This window comes from Pseudopipra pipra, chromosome 5, assembly GCF_036250125.1.
Source record: "Pseudopipra pipra isolate bDixPip1 chromosome 5, bDixPip1.hap1, whole genome shotgun sequence".
NCBI lineage: Eukaryota > Metazoa > Chordata > Aves > Passeriformes > Pipridae > Pseudopipra > Pseudopipra pipra.
Genome location: NC_087553.1, coordinates 26950837 through 26966643, shown reverse-complemented (window position 1 = coordinate 26966643; position 15807 = coordinate 26950837).

The following is a 15807-nucleotide window of genomic DNA, read 5'->3' as shown; positions in this document are numbered from 1 at the left end:
AGGACAAGGTGGCATAGTTTCTTGCTTTACTCTAGAGGGAGTTTTTCCTTGCCCTGGCACTGTGGGGCACAACTGGAGAAGATGAATCTGTTTATGGGGAGAGCAAGTTGTGCCAGTGGTCTGTTGAGGCATCAAACACAGCCTCTCTCCCACAGTAACCTATGTGTTGCAGTCTCCAGTGGCAGACACAGAGGAGACACCCTTTTGCCTCTGTACAAATTCCTGTTTATGCAAGATCTTAGACTGATGTCCTGGTTCTGCTCTTTCAAAACCTGCATCATCCCCCAGCTCTGCTGGTGTAAAATGGTCAATCTGCCTTTACTTGGACAGTGCTACAGTCATTTACACCTCCTGAACCTTTAAAACTCTCTCTCATTTATAATTAGATGTGTAACTGACCTTGTATGAAGAGCTCTGCTTAGTCTTATGTGGCAGGAATGCAAAACTGAGAAGTCTCTTCACCCCTCCAACCCTCCCCTATCCCCTCCCCCCAACACCTCTCCTCCTGGCACCTGCAATGTGATTCATGCCCATGCACCAAGGGTTGTTCTTAGTTTAACCTTACAATAATCTACAGCTTTACTAAGGTGGTACTCACAAAAGTGACTTGAAAGCAAACTAATAAATGTCTCTCTTAATTACTGGTAAAGCTTTTCATTTTCTATTGCTTTTTTTCACGGTTCTGAGTAACAGCAGAAAGGGAAGATATGCTACATGCTGGCTTTGAATGACATGGAAAGCCAAGTCCTGCTCATGACAGCTCATTCAGGTTTGCAGAAGCAGAGCCCAGAGACACATGCGTTCCTGCATGCCAGATTCTGAAACAGCATTTGCAATTGCCGAGTGCCTGTACAAACTAAGCATTTTACAGGAGCAAACGTATTTATTCAGCCTCATTTGAATGCAAGGTTGCCATCATTACATGCATAAAGTAAGCATGCAATATCCTCACAAGACCCCCACTGGTGATGGAGTGCAATCCCCAAATTCCTAACAGCAAAGTCCTGGGATTTCAGTGTCAAGCATCGCTCAAAAACAAAGTTAGAATCCTATCAGATCCCAGTCTGTTGTTACACACTGGCTACCTCAAATTCTCCCTACTGGTTTCATACAAAGTGTTACACTTTTTGCTTACTTCTGTACATGTCTTTGCTGGGTTTCCAGACATTATTAAGCATCTGTCACAATCCACCCCAGAGGTAGCTGCATTTCAGCTGTGGCTGAATGATTGCTGTGTATGTAGTCTTCAAAGCAGTGAGTGATTCTTCAAGATGACAGGCACTGGGGATGTCAGTCATTTTCATTAACATAAATAAGATATGTTTCATTTTAGTCACTCTAAAATCATTGAGTCATTTATTGATGTCTCAGTAATTTATGATCTCTGTATCTTGGCTGGAAACCTACCAGCGTGACTGGTTGCAGGAAGAAATGGGCACAGTACAGAGATAGATCTCTGTTTAGCTGAAGTTCAACTATTTCTTCCCTGGATCAGAATGTTAAAGAGACCAGGGTGATGAGGCTTGGGAGCTTTTCACCTGCAGTTCATACAGTTAATGACAAAATGCCAATGCAGTGCCCAGTGAAAAATGCAATGGTCATTTCTCATGTTCCTTTTGGTGCTATGACTTATCATGGGAATCCAAACCTAAATCCAATTCCCATTTTTGCTAGCAACCCTAGCCCAGAAGGCAAAGGACCCACTAGAATAGAGAATGAACATCCTTCCTGCTTCTAGAAATGGGCAGCCAGGGGAGATAAATATGTTGTCTTTGTTCTGCTGCAACCGGAACTTTTGTCTGGAGGGGTGATGAAAGGGAAATGTGAGTTTCCCAGGGTGTCAGTCAAGCACTCTCATCTGTCTAATTTCAGACAAAAATTTTATCAGGCAAGAGAACTGAGTGGGTTCAGATGAGCTCTGGAAAGGCATCCAGATTCTCTGCTGATGAGACAAACCAAAATGGGATGCCAGCTTGGCACAGTCCAGAGAGAAGGAGCCCTGCATCCTCAACACCACCTCAGCAGCCCTCAGCCCAGTAGTGGGATGGAAGATTTGTCAAAAAAACATGTCCAGATTCAGCATCTCTCACACCGGCCTCCCTCTGTCACATGTTTCAGATCCTCTCTACTGTCAGAAATGCCCAGCAAGGGTGACCATGAAACCAATGAGAAGAAAGGTGGAGGAATCATGACCTGTATAAGAGTCAGCCAAGCAAAGTGTGATGCTGGGGTTGCACACAGCTGCTCCAGATCTGCCCATGATTTTTTCCTGGGACAGGAGGAGAAGGAGAGAAGTTTAGGTGTAGGATGCCCAGAGCTCACACATTTCTCACTTCCCCATAACCTCACTTTTTTGGCATCTCACTGCTGGGAGAAAGACAACTTTAAAAACAGGTTTTATCAAGCCCAGCAAGGGGGAGAAATAAAAGCAACCCAAAATGTAAACAAAGTTCTGTGTCCCTTAGTCATCCTTCCTTCTCTCACCTCTTTTTCTTTCCTTTCCCTCTTGTTTCTATCATGTTTTCTTCTCTCCTCTCTCTCTCACTTTCCCTCCCCATCCCTTCCTGCCTTTTCCAATCTTCTTCCCCATGTTTTCCCCTAGGAATTCCCATAGGGATCCTGCTCTGCCCACAAAAATATCTGGCTCCTTTAAACTCTACTTTTAAAAAGGTGTCAGCACTGTTTCAGTGACCAGTCAGAGGGACTTGGGCATCACTGCTTTGCCACCAGACTGTTCTGTGCCACACCACCTCTTCCAAACAACCCACAGGAACTGGTAGCTCCCACAGCCCTGCACTCACCCAGGGACCCTTGGCCCTGGAGCAGAGGGAATAGATGGTCCTGTCCTCACTGGAGTTGTATCACACCTGGGGATGATGCTTTTCAGAAAACATCCTCAGGAGCTACCACTCACTGCCTCTGACACAGGGTAGTCCTTGGTTCCTTCCAGCTCCAGAATTGTATCTCTGGATAATCCTTGTGCAGGCTATAGATGCTCAGGTGCTGCTACTTCTTCAACTGGGAGCCATTGGGAGCCCTGACTTTAGAGGGTTTATGAGGGGTTTATGTCCCAAAACTTAAAAACCCTGCTCCTCCTTGCTCCCACCTGAATGTCACCTCTTGGGATGCAAAACCAAGGCTTGAGGCTGGAATTGTCAATTCTGTGTTTGTCAACTTGTCTCCCAGGAATGTTAATGATCTTCCTGCATGGCCAACAGCCTTCAGTGGTGAAATATCTGATGTGGAACATTAAGGCTTTCATTGATTTACTTATAGTGCTTCCAGGCAGTAAAGTTCTCTTGGTTTTGACCAGTTAATTGTATTTTCCAAGGGCATTTTTTTCTACTTCTCTGTTATGTGTCAGTGGGATGGTGATGCTGTAGCTGGGTGGGCTCACAAACAAATGGGAAGACAGGTGGACTGGTAAACATCAGCTGGGGGTCTTTTAGACAGGCTGTGGTGGGAGCCATATGATTGCAACAAGTTTTCCATGCAATTAAGGCATGCAGCATGGATGGATCCTCAGCAGATCACTCTGCAGCTGCTGGTAGAGCCATCCATTGCTTTTGAATCAAGGCTCTTTTGCAAGCTACCTGCTTTGCTAACCCTAGCAGAAGTGCAGTTGCATCTGGTGGCACTGGAGCAACAGCCTAGCAAGTCTGGCTGTGTCGAGCTTCCCTGGCCAGTGGAAAAGCTGTGCAGATGCATTTTCATGGTGATGATAACTGAGATGTTTTAACTCGCATCTGTGATGAGTTATTAACATCCACAAAATTAGTTATTACAGCCCAGTGATCAGCACTAACAGAAGATGCTGCGGTATCTCTACTGCACATTAATATCTGCCCTTAGTCAAATAAAGCAACCCCTCTGCGTGAAAGCAATGTATGATATATTACACTGCCAGATGAATTTTCCCAGGCATCTGAAAGGTAGAAATGCAAGCAGCACGCATGCATACAGCCCAGCATAGGAAAACTGAATTGTTAAAGGCATGTCTAAACTTGTCACATATAGGACAGTTCTCTGAACCCAGGCATTATTGCTTTCTACATATCTTACCTCCTCACGAGATGTACTGAAACTCTTTCTTCACTGAGCACAATACAGGAGTCAGAGCTGACATTTGAAAGCCAAGGCAGTTGTTTAAATGCAAAAGACAATAAATCTATACCAAGCCAAAAGGCCGGAACCATCTTACCATATCTGGAAAAGGGTATCTCTAGGCCAGTCTCCAGAGGGGAATCTAGTCCAATGCCTGCTGAGCTTCTAGCATAGCTAGCACTATAGACCTTTTGTTTTAATTTTTGGATTTGCTTTTAGTGTAATTTTTTAATTACCCCTTTGAACCCTATTGAACAGGTTCCACCGGGACTCCCCAGATTTCTTGACACATTTAGGACTCCAGCTTCAGCTCATAGGGTTAAAAAAATGTCTGTCAGAGCTGCCTGGGCTACAGGAGGAGGTAGGAGTCTGCACCCCGGTCTCATGCCATGCCCAGTACCCAGTAGCAGGGTCCGTGTCCCTCCATGGCCACTTGCAAAGATGGAGGACCTGGACTCAGGACTGTGGCTTGTTCCCTTCTTCTGCCAGTGTGTTTGGAGGTGGAGAGGAGAGGGAGCCCTGCCATCCACGTTAACAGTGACTCAATGTGATATTTCTGGCAGTCATTCCACAAGATATTTTTTTTTCTACATTAAAATTCAAGAGCCCAAGAAGGCAGCTCAGGGCTAGACTGCAGGATGCTAAATCCTGTAACTCAGAGAAATACACAAATGTATAACAGAACATATATAAAAAAAATTAAAAGGCTACCCTACTCTTACTGTGAAAACCTTTCAATGGTCCAGGATATTATTTAAAAAAAGAAACACAATAACCCAGATCTCCAAGGACTATGCAGTCCTGCGCTGTACTGGTGCATCTTCCTAGGACTGGCCTTTCAAGTTGCCTCCCTGTGGCTGTCATCCATGCCAGCGCTGCTGCGGCGCAGTCGGCTGCACTGGGTGAGTGTCCTGACACAGAGAGGATGGGCACCCATGTCCCTGCCACCTGGTTCTGGACTGTACCACAGTGACTCAGCTGCCTGCATGCCTAGATAGAAGGGCGAGTGCTGAGAATGGTGCACACCTCTCTGAGTCACGGCCCTGCCCCAGGGTGACTCAGAGGAGAGTACACTACCCTTTTTTGTTTAGTTGTTTTTTTCTCAGCCACTTTACAAGTGAGCCACTCAGCCCTCCAACACAGAGGGTGCAATGCTCATACCAGTTGTGCAAAGCCTGGGGTGTAGTTGAAGACTGTAGGGCCATCATTGCACTTGGTTCAATAAGACTGGATGTGACATTTAGTGCCATGGTCTAGTAACCACAGCAGTGCTGGATGTAGGGTTAGTCTTGATGATCTCGGAGGTCTTTTCCAACCCGGTTGATTCTATGATTCTGTGATTCTATGTAATGACCCCTGATGGTCAACAAGGTTGGATTGCAGCATGTGTACTTCCCATGGGATTCCTGGGCATGCAAGTCTCCCTTGGTCCTATTCCTCCATGCATCAGTCACTCCATGCCTCCTTTAGATCTTGTGAAGGGGAACATCCACTTCTGCAAATTTTATTGACCACTCTACACCGGCAGCCACCTTGCAGAGTTTAGCCTGTAAATGGGTTTTACCCCCTACCCCCAGGCAGACTCCATTCCTGTCCCAGCTGCCTTAAACACATGCCAACACATCCCTGGGGGTCCCCAGGGGTGACCTCTGTCCATGGCATGGAGACAGTCTCCTCTTTTTCAGCTTTCCTGCCTCTGCCTGCTTCTCTCTGGCACCACAGCCTGGCCTTGACAATGCTTCCCCCCGTGGCCTGGGGAGAGGTGGCTGATTTTGTGGAAAGCACAGAGGTAGGTGGCTGCAGAGGTTGAGAGAAAGAGACACACAGAGAGAAAACAAGGCTCCTGGAAGAGCTATGGGGTAAGAAGTGAACACTTCCTACAGATTCAGTGCAGGTCAGAGGTGCCAGCAAGGTGGAGGAAACCTTGAAGAAGAAGTGGTAATGCTCTGCTGTTGTTGCCCAGCCATCTTACACAGACAAGCCAGGTCCATTGCACAGGTCATGCACAGGAGAGAGTGTTGCTGTAGGGAAAAACAAGGTATGCACCTGAAGCATGAGACCTCAGGAAATCAGGATTTGGGGCTCAGCCTCCAGGCTTCGGTGCTTTACAGTGTGGTACCTGGCTGCAAGCCCTTCTGCTTGCTCGCTTTTGTGCCCAAGTTTTTCTCCCTCTCTCTCTCTTACTTTCCTGCTTTTCTGGTCAAGTAGGAGCTTCATTGTGGGTTGGCAAGGGCTGGAGCTCTGGCTGAGACCACAGGGGCAAGGAGCAGAGAGCACAGTGGTGGAGGCAAGTGGTGGCTTCAGATGGTGGGGAAGGGACTTTGTGGTGGGGGGCAAGAGTAGGGGAAAGGAAAAGCTGGAAGGAAGCAGAAGATGAAGAGATGGGTTGGAACAAGCTGAATTAGAAATCACAGGAGAAAGAGACCTGGTCATTCATCTGGGTGCCACACACTTTACTCTGTGAGCAGCTCCTCTGTATCTGCAATGTTTTAGTTAATGTTTAGGGAATAAAATATGTGGAAGCCTTTTTTTTTGTTAATAACAGTCATCTATTTATAGGTTGTAAATTATATACCATGAACGTTACTCAGAGACAAGATATTATTTTGCTGCCAACAGGGAAAAGGGAAGTAAAAAAAAAAAGGAGACAGAGAGAAGGGGAGAGAGGGAGAAAGGCACACAGAGAGAAAGCAATGAAGCTGTAAGCTTCTGACCCCCCCCGTACCTCATGCATCTACAGCCAAGGGCATATCATGTCAAACAGGGATGACACTGAGGAGATGAAAAGAGGTGTACAAAGCCAACTGCCGGAGCCCAATCCTTCTCGTTTCTTCCTATCATAGAAGAAATGTGTGGGACCATTTCTGAATGAGTTGGAGCATTTTCTAGTCCTTCTTTTGAGTGCCAGAAAAAAGTACCACGAAAAATGTTGCACAGGAGCTGACGGCCTTTGGTATCTGGCACCATTCTGTCTGTTATAGACACAAGTGCATGGGCCAGTTGGCAGGATTTCCTGGCCCCCTTGTCAAGCAATTTGAGTGCTTCAGGAAAATACTTTACCATTCCCCCTCTCTTTTCAGTCTCTTCTGGTTTCCCTCAAAGCCCCTCTCCCTCCTTTTCAAATCACATATGCACAGAGAAGGCATGTGAACACAAATTCTGCCAGAGCTAGAAACCAAATCACGCTGTCTTCCTTTGCAGTCAATAGAAAAAGGAAGAGAAGGCAATTTGCCTACTTGATCTCCCCATTAGTGATGAGATGGCCTTACAATATTAAAGTATAATATTTAAGTATCTAACACTAGGTGAGACAAGCTTAGACTTTATGAGAAACCCAACAAATTGTTTCCATCAAACTTGCTGTGTACAGGATGAAAACATCCAAGAGTAATCCTGGTCCATGGCAGAATAAGAAAGATTTATTTTTAATGCAACTGCTGATAAACTTTTTCATGAATCCTGGGGCTTCAGAAAGGATCACAGTAAATCTAACACAACTTCCTCCTTTTCTGAAGATTTCTTTGAACTGACCTCTTTCCTTGGCTCCCTAAGCTTCATCACTTAATTATTCCTTTCTTTCCACAACAATCCACTTCCTTTTTTCTCATCTAGATTTCATACTATTTTTATTAGTCCGTTCCTTTTGGGTTTATACAATGGGAAAAGAAAAAGAGGTTTTGACTCAGCTTGCCTATAGGATTAAAAAACCTTTGCCATCTCTAAGCTTCCCAATATCTATCCTGTATGACCAAAAGCAAAAGCCTGTAATGTGAAACCCATACATTTTACAGTCCCATCATAGAAAGCACCATATATCCACCCTACTGGCACTGAAAACATATCCTTGTGTGGCAACCCACTGCAAAGCATTTGTGACATCTTCTGAGGGATGTCACAATCCAGGTACAGACCAGAATCAGATACTGCTCCCCACACAGCTTTGAATGCAAGGAGCCCATGTGTGGAGGCATGCAACACTGAGATCCAAACTCAATTCACCTCTGTCTTCTCTGGTACTTCATAATTGATGCAGATTTAAAGGGCTCAGGGTCAACCACGTTATGCAGGCACAGAACACTTTAAACCAGTAATCCTCAGGGTGAAGCAAAAGTGAGACCATGAGTTTGAATCTGCACTTGCAGAGAAAAAACCACCAAAGTGATTCTTTAAGCTGCTAGTTAGGATGAATGGCATACACATGTAAGATGATGCTATGTTCAATGCCATGTAATGAAATCTATGAGCTCCCTGGAAGCTCCAACAAATGGGAGCATCAACATTACAGTGCTTGGCATCTAGAGTTGTCATTACAAGCCATCCTAGAACACTCTCCTACAGAGCAATCCTTTTCATGATGAGTGCCTGTTTGGTGACCTGTGTGCAAAGGGACTTTCTAGTTCCACTTAAAAAACATCCATGAATCCAAGGGTAACTCTCATGCAGTCTAGTACAGAGATGTCTAAGCAGACATTTCGCAAAATGTTACATCATGGAGAATTCCATAAATGTGTTCAGAGGTATTGACTTTTGCCCTGGAGGTATTATGTGATATAGACCATTCAGCTGAGATACCACGTTGCTAAACTGACTTTGCACCCCAGCAGTGTGTCTTTCCACAGCTAGGAGAGGACATCCATGATGGCAATGATGTGTGAGCGGGGAACTTGCAAAGCAAATGCTGCTGCCAAATAAATAGAAACACACATCTCCAGAGTTTTCAGTTTGGCCTGGAGGACAAGTCAACCAGCAAAATGTATCAGCATAGCTACTCCTCATCTGAGCCCCAGGGAACAGCTTTACCTAAGCACAGTGTACCCTTCCCCCTCAAGTTCTGATCTTGCCAGGGCTCAAATAGAAGCAACATGAAAGAATATTCCACAGTTACTGATGAATTAGTACATGCTGCCTTCTCTCCAAGTCAGTGCTAAAGCTAAATCTGTCTGCATCAGATTAAAGAGCTACCTTCCTCCCCAAACCCTGACATCTGAAGCTTCATCTCATTCCTGTTCCCTGAAGCTCAGAACTGATCCTGGACCAGTGCTCCCAGCAAGCAAACTGGCATCCTGTACCCTTGTCAGGGTCTCGCAACTAACCTGTATTTTCACTGGTGCAGCAAATCAGAACTGAGCAGTCTCTGATCTGAGCTTTGCAGGGCATAGCAGTCTCCAGAGCTACTGTCTGTAGCCTCCACTCTCATGCCCTTTCCATGCTAGAAATGCCTCTTGTCTCTGTGCCACACAGCCAAGCCATAGCTGCCACTCCAGTGGCAGATGCCCGCCAGGGAGACCCAGCAGAGCTGAAGTTTTGCAGAATCACAGCTGCTTCATTGACCTGGTTTCCCCCAGCTCATCTATGATTTCATTTCACTGAAATCATGACAGCTATTCCAGTCCTATGTAGGCAGGGCAGATCCCTTCTGTGCTAGAATTTTTTTTTTTTAATGAGTATTATTTTGGGGTGTAGGTGGAGGGGATGGTGCTTAAATGAAAAAGTCTGAATCTGTAGCATAAAATCTCAACTCAGTCTAAAAGAAGAAGCTTGCTTACGGAAGGCATCACCATAATGTGAAAGAACAAGTAGGGTGAAGATACTGCCAGATAGGAAAGTGAATCCTCCCTGGCTCTATGAGCATAGATATCGTTGGTGGCGTACGTACCAATGGCACATTCTGCAAACAAACTTCAGGCTCATCTTTAGCTACTACCAAATTATGCCATAGTCTATAAGAAGCAGCAAAATATTGTACCCAAGTAATCTGGGGGCTTGGAAAATCCTTTCTTTGTCCCACTCAGCAGATACCAGATTAACACCTCTGTCCTTACACCAATGACTTTAGCAGCAATGGATAAAGGAGACTGGAAGGATGTCTCTCCCTTTTACACCCCCTTTCTACCTCTACAACATCTGGAACCTTCTTGCAGTGAGACACCTGGGAACAGTGGCTCTTTGCAGAAGGCAAGATGGTTTCTACGTGGGTGAGATTGTTGTTGTGGGGGAGAAAAATCTCCTCTATTTCTAAGCAGGGATCTGAAGGCCATTGTCAGGGAAGAAGCAGAAGAATTTCTGTAAAAGGAAGAATTATTCTGCCTGCAAGCAAACCACCTGGACTCTAATCTTATCAGATCTCACAGCAGCAGCAGAACTGGTTAGCAAGGGGAGGTGAGTCCACACGAGGGACGCAGGGTGTTGCAGTGACGCAGGAAGAAGGGAGGGAGTTTCTCATCCTGTGTAGACAGTAAACATACTATCCTCGTGGATTTTTAAAGCTGTTTTTTGCTTTCATGACCGAAAGAAGAGTCTTTTATGATACGAGGGTTGCTAAGTGCACATCACATGTAATGTCTAATCTGGCTTTCTCATTTAATTCCAACAGGTGCAATTAGATTATGCTGGATTACTATCTGTCTCTTTCTACATTCTTTCATTCTTCACTTAAGCTGTTCTAACTGTTTGCCAGCCCCAGAACTGTTTGAATAATTATGTATGAAAAATTTCCTTCTGCTATAAGCAACATAAGGCCTCAGGAAAGAGTGATGCATTGCAAAGCTACCCATTGGGACGAAAGTGACCCCTTGCCTGATCAGCAAGAGGACTTCCAGGACATAAAAGCAGAAATGGACCTGGCAGAAGAGAAGTAACTTAGAGTACAGGGTATCCATCCATCAATCCAACACTGGAGCCAACACAAGTCACTGTGGACTGCAAGGAAAAAGACGCACCCAGACCCTTTTTCTGCATTACCCAGGGATTACCTCAAGCAGCTCGTCTCCTTACTTCATCTCTGAACTGTGTACTGCATAAGCAGCAAAGCTGCAGAGGCTGACACAGTGGCAGCACCCTCCAGTGTCCCTGAAGTCCCTGGAACCAAGCTAAGGTCAAGGCTAAGTGCTCCCACAGCAACCCTTGGCTCACCCATGTTGGTGTTGAATTCTCTCCACATGCTGGTTGTTTAAATTCACCATTAGACAAGTGGAAGAAAAAGAAAGGGAGAGGAAATAATCAACTCTTGTCCTGCTGCTCTTTGGCCAGTAAAGTGATAAAGCGGAAAAGAGAGATGAGGCTTTCCCCTTGCTATATTAAGAAGCTGAAAATTGAAGAGCAAATGAAGAGTATATTTGAAGATAGCACAAATCCTTGATAAAGCCTCTCTGAAACTTGATGAAAAATTTCAAAGTGCATTAGGAAAGTTGGGATTCTCTAAAGGATAAATCCATGAGACAGGACAAATTGAGAAGAGACAGACACAGATGGTTTGTCTGGGCTCTCTGGAGAGAGGTAGGGGTGTAGAATGACCGTTAGCTTCTGTGGAGCCTGTTGGATTAAGGTTAGGGATGGAGCACTAGTATGGAGGTCAAGCATGCAGGGTCTTCAGTCTCCGCTAAGCCTCTTGTGTTGTTTCAGGGACAGGCCCAGCATGGTAACACCACAGGCGCAGAGGCTTCTGGGGCAATCATGAGTGTGGCATGGTCCCCCTCTTGCCTTTATCTCTGTCCATTTCCCTGCCACAGGGACAAGCTGTGGACAGCACGGGCAAGTAGCACATTGATGGCTCCCCACCTCACCAGAAAAGTAGGATAGAATGAGCTTCTCTGGGCAGCAAAAAATCCAGGGTAGTTTCAGATGTGCTGATGAGGTCTTCAGGAGATGCAGTCACTAATTTCAGTCTTGGTTTTCTCTAGTGTCTCCTTTAAGAGAGCAAGCAGAAGCACTCTGCCTAGCTTTCCAGATCTGCACTAACTCCCCAAATATGAAAATATTTGGCCTAAATTTCTTACCTGCTCTTCAAAGATTTCTCTTACCCCCTTTGCATTTCCAGCAAATTAATTCCCTTGGAACGGTCCTGTAATTAAGAAATCGTACAGGGAACCTTGTCATCAGGTAAATACAGAACATAGTGTCTGGAGACAGAAATTCTTTCAATGAAGATTAATTAAGCAGAGTTCCTGTCCCAGTCTATCTGGCAGTTGGGAGAACAGGGTTTGAACATGGGATAGAAGGGCCAGTGCTCCCCCCAACTCTGCACATCTGGCAACATCCACCTGGCAAGCACAGTTCAGGGAGAGAATCAGAGGATACAGACTCTCTATTTTCAGGCTTTTTGTTTAGGAAGAACTGCTACTAAGACTGCTCATGCAGTAGCAGGGAAAAAGGACCGAGAAAATATGCTTATTCTTGACCAGAAAGAACCACATTTCTTTGCCTCATGTGCATCTGTTTCCCAGAGGGGATATGGACAGAAATCGATGTTTGCAATGCACTCAGTGTTTGGTGGGAAGGCAGGTCCAAGAGAGGCAATAGGACACAGCTCTGCCTCTTCCTGGCAGATCATCCTGGAAACAGATGTTTTGCCTTAGGAGTTTGTGCTCTTCAGTGCCCACCAGGCAGCAGCAACCTGACTGCAAAGGCCTGAGTCAGTGAAGGGAAAAGGAGACATGGAAGAATAAAGACAAAGCACAGCTTTGCTTTACATGTTGAATGGAAAAAGAAAATATCCCACATGAGGACGAAAAAGTTCACAGAGGTCATAGCACACAAAGCAAAGGAATGGAAGGAGAGATGATCCAGAACTCATCCCAGAAAGCAGCAAGAAGAAAGCGTGCTGAGTATTCACCACTAGAATTAATTAAATGCAGCCAAAGAAGGAAAAAGCTCAAAAGAAGACAGGGAAGAGACAGGAGCAGATCCTGGTGAGGAGTGAGATTTGGAGAGAGTGCTCACCCTTTCACCAGGAGACTTACACACATAGCTCCTGTTGAAGGGCAGATGTGGGCAGGAGCGGATTACCCCAATGGGGAGGCTGCTCTGCCTCCACCTTGCACAGCCACATATGAAGCCTTCCCCTGTGCCTGAATTTCTTGTATCAGCCCAGCCAGCAGCAATGGCAAAGGCAAGTGAAAAAACGTGTGTTATTCGCAGTGGTCCCTTCCCCATCACCACTCACTGGTAAGAGCATGGGCTTTGTGGCTATGAGCAGCAGATTTTAAACTGAGATCGGAAGGGTTAGGCTGACTGGCCACCTATGATCATCCAGCCCTGCCCAGAGGCAGTGAATAACAGGAGCACACAGCTCTTGTTAACAATCTTAGAAAAGGTCCTGCTTATGCATAATAACTTGTTATTTTAACAACAGTGACAATACTTGCACTTCTTGTAACAAGTTTAGCCCTTTGGACATTTAATGACAGAGTTCCAGAAAGCTGGATTACCCGGCTGGGAAGGCATGGGCACTTCAGAGAACAGCAGGTCTCATCTGGGATACACATGGCTTCAACTAAGCTCTTGGCCCAAGGTGGTGACTGGAATGCTGATGACAGTCCCAGGAAGAAAAGAAGGAAAAAAAGATATTACAAGAAGTTGAAGAAAGCCTTTGATGCTCAGTTTATTGGGAGGCATAATGTGATATATGAAAGATTTAGCCAGCATTATCAAGAACGGGAAGAGACTGCCAAGTCCTTCAGAAGAGTGGTGCAGAGCTGTTCAGGACACTTGCAGAGAATTTATAAGGGGAAGCATCACTGCAGGCCTAAGAGGCAAGGAGTACTGGGCTACTTCTCCCAGCTTGAACCCACATCGACTTTAGCAAAGAACAAAAAAAGCAACGACAGCAGAAAAGAAGCAGGAAGACTTGCAGGGTAGAGTGTGCAAAGAATGAAGAAGCAGATTGGTTGGTCCAGCCCCAGGCAAGTAAAAAGGACCAGACATACCAAAAAAAAAAAACCAAAACCAACTCCAGGGACAAAGAAAGAAACAACAGAAAAAATTCTGAATATGCCTCTGAATTCATGCCCTGTATTTTCATACCCAAAACAAGGTTGCAGGAGATCAAAAGAAAGCAGGACCTCTTTTTGACAAACAAGGACATAATTAAGAGAAGCTGCATTTGACAAAAAAAGCCTCTGAGGTGTGCAGGAACAGGGTAAACCCTCACACCACAGACACCTTAAGACATGGAATTTTGGATGTTATGATGAAACCCTTCAGGGTTTCATCAACTTGGATTTCCAGGAGATCTGAGCAGGGACAAGCAAAAAACCCCTGCAATCCACTATCTGAAGGCTGTCCCAGTCTTTGGTAAAAGCTCCCATCTGTGGCTGTGTAAGGTGAATTTTTTTCCCTTTTGAGTGTTTCTTTGTGGTCAGCAGATACATGCTCTGTACCACTTGCAGCTTGTCCTGGGATATTTTGCCCTCAAAGCTTTCTTTAGGAGGGAAAGGCTCTCATTTGAAAATGAGAGCAACAGAATTGGCAGGCGACACACTTCTGATGTGAGGAAGGAGCTATATGCCCCGGTGTGATTAATGCCCTGTAATTTTTGATGTCTAAGCACAGATAAAAGCATAACATAGAAAATGCAACTAGAACTGCTTGCAGTCAAAGGAAACACAGATACATTTACATTGTGATTCTTTGATCTGAGATAGGTACATAAGGATGTGATAAATCATGCCCTTCCTCTCCTATGAATAAAAATGGAGCCAGGCACTGTGGTAGGTATCTGTCATAAGGGAGAGAAACTGTGCACCAGCACCTAGAGAGCTTTTAAAGGCTTCAGTTACCTAGACCAATGCAAAACTGACCTGGCAATAATAAAGAGCAGGGACACCAGTGAAACAAACCCTGTGCTAAAACCTATATATCTGTGAAGACCCTGTGATAGGTCTGTATGCTGTGCCTGCTGCAGGTGCAAGACCACTGCCACCCCAGGGAGAGACTGTGAGGCTGCCTTGGCCTTCACTCAGGAGCCCAAGGCTTCGCTCAAAAGCCCAAGTGCTCTCCTCCCAAGGCCCAGCTGCCCCAGCAAATGGGCAACTCTGGAAGGCAGAGGATCACAACACACACACCCTTCAGACAAAGCCGCAGACTCAAGAGTACCACAACCTTCAGTGGAAGACAGAATTAAAAACCAGTTATCATTTCATTCATGAGACAAATGAGTTTGTCTATCCCAACAATTAAGGCAGCCTCCATGCCAAGTAGGAGCTACTGTTTCGTTCTGCCCAGTCCTATTTTCTCATTTCTCTATTTCTCTGAGTCTACTAACCTTGGCCCAGGAGGGTCATGGCAGCCACTCCAGCTGGGGGATATGGCCCAACAGCACAGTCTGAAGAGCAAATAAAGTGATCATTTGCCTTTTCTCTGATTGGCAGCTAAGGGCAAGGTAGGGAAGCTGTGCCACAAACCATGCCCAAGAAGTACTTCACAGAGAAACTGAGAAAGTACTCTAAAAAAAAAATAATATCTAGTTCTGGAGGGACCCAAATAGGTCTCTGTTTAACAGGCACTACACGCAAGTGAACAGTGACAACTCAGGAGCCCCCTCCTTCCTCTACATATGAGTGATTACTGCTGGTTTCCAGGGAGGAATATTTGTGTCTTGATGTTCAGAATGACATCCTGTTTTGCAGAGAGGTACAGAGCAGCTTTTTCCCCCTGGTGCTTCAGCATTACTGTCTGAGGGAAGGAGCCAGTCTGCTCCACCTCTGGCATCTCCTCAGAGATTGCCAACAGGAACACAATTAGTTCCACTTGCAAAGACTGTTTTGTATGTGCATAAGCACGTGTGCTGACCATGTGAAAATGAGCTTACAGAGCTGAAAAACAATGATTTCCCTATTTGCATAAATTTCTGCTCCATCTTCTGTGCAGACATAAGAGCCTGGACAGTGGCCACAAGCAAGAGAATTCAGTCAGAACTTGGAGAGC